Source organism: Triticum aestivum, chromosome 2A (genome assembly GCF_018294505.1).
Source record: "Triticum aestivum cultivar Chinese Spring chromosome 2A, IWGSC CS RefSeq v2.1, whole genome shotgun sequence".
Lineage (NCBI taxonomy): Eukaryota > Viridiplantae > Streptophyta > Magnoliopsida > Poales > Poaceae > Triticum > Triticum aestivum.
Genome location: NC_057797.1, coordinates 383573372 through 383578161, shown reverse-complemented (window position 1 = coordinate 383578161; position 4790 = coordinate 383573372). Strand labels below are relative to the sequence as shown.

The following is a 4790-nucleotide window of genomic DNA, read 5'->3' as shown; positions in this document are numbered from 1 at the left end:
AATGTTGAATTGCCCCGTTAGTTCGACATGAACTTCTGCTGCCCATTTTCAAACGTCTGTTTGATTTTTCTTTTTCAAAAACATATTGAGCCTTTTATTATGTTTTGTGGCAAGTAGCACGGTCATTTTTGTGTTCCTGTAGAAAAGCATTTGTGTTCGTCCTACTACTAATTTTTCACTCGACCTATGGAGAGAGGGCAACATCAGCATATGAGACTATGTAGAGAAAGAAAGAGCTTCAGCCACACATCGGCACATGCCCAAAAGCTACGTGCACACCGGAGTCGGAGTAGGAGATCACTGTTGGCTTTGAGGTAGCTAGATGCAGGAGTTCAACGGCATCGAGGGGCTGCAACGAACTGCTGCACCGCCTGCTCGAGCCACCTCGCGCGACCTCCCATTAAGTTCTGTGCAGTTCAATCAGTCGAGATGGTTTAGGTTCAGTTAACAAAACTGCAGAAAGAAGAGAAGAAATGCATCAGTTCTATACAGAAGAAACACGAAATCCGGCAACCACTAGTCGAGGTCGGCAACATCCGCTGCTAGATCTTATTCCTTTCTTATGCCTCACTGAATTTCACATGTCCAAATGGACTTCACTACACTGTCTCATCTTCATCATACACCTCGTACATCTAAACCCAAAAGGCTAATCGACCATAACAGCGGTGTGTCGTCACCGAAAACAGAGGAGGCAGAGTGGTGTGTCCTTGTCGTCACTGCAACACACACAATGAGGCATTTTAGTCAAGTTAAAATACCACTTTAGTACCCTGCTAGCCATGTTTGTAGCGAACACTGCACCCTACTAAATTGGTTCATCAACACATTAGCCTGCTGACCTACTATTTTTATTGTACAGATTCATAAGCATCACCTACTATTTTTTTCAATGCACAAATTTGGTTCATTAACACATTGGCTGCTGAAAATCAAACATTTGGACTGTAGTGGCGCCATATAATTCAGAAAGTAAGATTTTGTTTAAGATGTGTGCACACGCACGACAACTGCCATGACAGTGGAAGATGAGTTGCACTAGCATTAATCAAGTTGGCCTGCTGAAAATTGACACAGTGGAGCAGCCATGCTAATTACTGCTAAAAATTGTTAGCCATACTAATTACTAAATGGTCAAGCACAGTCGACCATGTGCAGCCGTACTATTTCTTTAGTGGAATATAAACACAAGCAGCTTAGAGGCGTACTTTTGGTTCTTACTGGGTGACCTACAGAGCATGTAGAGAAAGATTTAGGGAAAGGACTAATCAATATTGACCTTGAGAGACCGTCTCAACAATAAATCCAAAAGTGGCAGCAATGTATATATATCACGACGTTGCACCTCAAGGGAGACCACACCCTCGTGTTGAATAGCATCCCAGCAACAGCAAGATCATCACCAGCTCAAAGACCGACTATCTTCCTCGTAAATGGCGACAAGCACCAGGATCAACACCTACAGGAAAGAGGTGGACGATCAGAGGCATAACAACAAGCTCAGCTTCATAGCTCAATTTTCTTCCCATGGACCGCTATTTGAAATCAAGACAACTATGTTTATAGCTTCAAAGATAGCTTCAAGCAATCCCCTTGAAATGAAAGTGAACCAAGTAGTAGTAACACTCCAACACCCCGCCAACGCCAAACAATTCCTAACCTTTTTAGTACTAACCAAAACCTATTTTGTATTTTTTCTCTGTTCATTTTTTATCAGTAAGACACATTCTTCCCAAAATCCAATGACTGAACTCTCCAGACTATAATCTTTGAACTTCCAAAGAATTCCTAATCTATTTAGTGCTGACCCAAAAATACGTACTTATTTTAGGTGCATTGAAACGGAGAAGTTCACACTTATATTGCAAAAAAATCTTTTTTTAGAGTGGACACTTATAAGACGTGGAGCATCACACAAAAAATGCCAATGGTTTGTGGCTGCTTGAACTACAACAAGAATCAAACAGGGGGATGAATCTACATGAGATATTTTTGTAGCATGTTCAGTACATGGAGATCCCAGTATACATAAATCTTTTCAGGCAAATGGCAACTCGCAACATGTGGAAACAAAAACAAAGTCGTAGCTGAATGCATGCCACCTTGTTAGCCACATACACAGGCGAGCTAAAGCTGAAGTAGCTAACAAATTAGAACTTTGAATGACAAAAAGTTAACGGGAAATTGCTCTCACAAGAATTCTCCCTTACCGGATTCAGCAGAAGTTGAACTGGATGGTGGGGAGCAGGATCCGGGGTGCTGTGTTCATGAACGGCCGTCGACTCCATCGTTGAACGGCCCAGGGCTGCATAGTTGAACGGCTCCGGGCTGCGTTGGGAGAACTCAGGGTGGTGATGCAGATCTAGTCAGGGAGAGGGTGCTCTCCACTACCCTGAAGAAAATGCGCGGAAGTAAAAAACACACACGCAGGGATACATGCAGCCAGACGTCCACCCACACAAAATTTCAGTAACAATAACAACATCCAAAAGCAATTTGCTGAATCATGTTGCAGCATCTTCTCTAAGAAACAGAGTGTCCAGTGATCATGTGAGTATACAGGGGAAGTTGGACTGCTCCACACCTCGTCCCTCCTAGAGCTGGTCGATCGACATTTGAAGATAGAATCAGTGATCTTCTGAACATAAACCAGAGTACGCAATTTCTAGCAAGATGAAAACAGCAAATGCTTCACATTGCTCTGGATCCATTGCCCATTCAGGCGAGTGTTCATTCAGAACTTCAGATTATCGGATCAAAAATGTGAAAAATAATAATAACAAGCTAATTGATTGATTGATTACGTACTGGTAGGCTGGTAGCTGAGCTCCTTCTTGTTGGAGTAGAGCCCGCAAGGACGGTTGCGGAACGTGACCTCATGCCGTACGGCAGGTACTCATCGACGACGAGCTGGCGGTGCCGCTCGTAGAACCTGAGGCGGCAGCACCGCGCCGATGCCCGCCACGTCGTCTTCTCCTCCGCCACCGTCGACCACGACATGGTGACGCCCTTGAAGTCGTTCGCCACCTACTGCCCCTCCCGGAGGCTGAGCACGAAGCCGTGGCCCTCTGCAGCGCCCTCCGCGCGGAGCTCCCGCGCCTCCCGCGAGCACACCACGCTCAGGTACACCAGCACCTTCGCGTACACGTCGCTCGACTTCACGTTGCCCGAACAGAGTACACGGGCGGGCTTGAGCACGGGATGCAGGCAAAGCTTGGGGGCATGGTTGCGCTGGCGGGACGGGGGACGGCGCGGCGGCGGGTTGCGGGACGCAGGGCGGCGCGCCGGTGGGATGCAGGGCGGCGGCGGTGGATCGGGAGAAGTTCTTCGGCGGCGACGCGATGCCGTGAGGAGGAGTGTGCAGAGGGGATCGGGAGAGGGTAGGGGAGGGAGTCGTGGGAAGTGGGTGGGGTGGGTTTTTTTCTTTAACCGATCGGGTGGGTTTCGGAACGCCTCTTCGGGCCTATACAGGGCATTCCATGATCCAAATAGTTATTCTAATCCTGAAATTAGAATAATGCTACTTTCTATATATATAGCCATATAACCTTTCGTATTTACCCTATTATGTAAGGGGTTTCCTACATATATTTCACACCTGTACATGTGTATATACTGGCCTATGGCCTCCTGGAAATATAAGTTGCATATTTCCTAATATGGTATTAGAGCTAGGTCAATTTTTTTTACGCTGCAACTCGTGCTATTGATCTCTGTGGTCGTCGTCGCTGCCTTTTTCTGTCCACCGTAGCAGCCGGTTAACCCAAGGCCGCTCCTCTCCTTCCCTACAGCCGCCGTTCAACTCCTTCCCGTCCAGATCACGCTAGCTCCAGATCCTATCACGCTAGCTCCAGGTCCTGCCCATGATCGCTCCAAATCAAGTCAGCACAGGAGCCTTCGCCCGCGATCGATCTTCCACAACCGGCTTGGTTTTTCGCCGCCCCTCATCGGATCCATCCGCCTCTCACCGGAACAGGCCGCTAGTCGCCGGTCTTCGTCGCCTGCGTCCGATCCGACCGTCCCTCGCTGGATTTCGCCCCTGCTGATGGCTCCAGTCCCATCCATCTACTGCCGCCGCGAGCGCTGACTGCGGCTGGTCATCAGGACCCTCTGTCTGTACTGTTGTCTTCCCGGTGATTGTCAAAAAAAATGTCTACACCATCAGGCTATGTCGCAGTTCCTCGATGTCCGGTGATCTTTGATGGCACCAACTACATAGAGTTTGTTGGCTTCATGCGCATTCATATGCGTGGCATTCGTCTTTGTGACGTTCTTTCTGGCGAGGTCCATTGTCCGCCGTGTCCGATTCCACCTGTGGCCCCTACTCTGCCGACGCCACCAGTTCTTGCTGCCGATGCTGAATAAGCTGCAAAGGATGCAGCTAAGCTTGTAGATGACACTGCCATCCATGCTTATGATGCACAGGTTTTGACTTATCAGGAGGCTCTTCAGACTTATCATGAGGCTCTTTCTTCTTACACTCAGTGGGTTGATGAGGATGCCCGTGCCGCAGCTGTTCTCACTGCTAGTGTTCTGCCTCAGTTTGCCTCTGAGTTCTTGGGGCTCTCTACCGTATCTGAGATGTGGACCCGTCACCGTCAGCACTATTAGCCCTCTGGTGATGCCTTATATCTGTCTGTGGTCTGGCAGGAACATGCTCTTCAGCAGGGTGACTCCAGTGTTGATGATTTCTATGCTCAAAGTCCTGCTATCTGGCGTCAGCTTGATTCTCTCCGCACTGCTGGTTGTCGTACTTGTCTGTGTTGCCAGGCTGTGCAGGCTGATTTGGA

At 48.2% G+C, this 4790-nt stretch overlaps 1 long non-coding RNA gene across 1 annotated transcript; it reads right to left on the bottom strand.

Moving 5' to 3' along the window:
- On the bottom strand, window positions 1-3421 carry LOC123185291 (uncharacterized). The gene is made up of 4 exons (XR_006493296.1): window positions 2809-3421; window positions 2211-2600; window positions 1280-1459; window positions 1-719 (listed from the first exon to the last, which is right to left on the bottom strand). It is a non-coding gene; the product is annotated as an uncharacterized lncRNA (long non-coding RNA).
- Between the last annotated feature and the right edge of the window lie 1369 nt (window positions 3422-4790).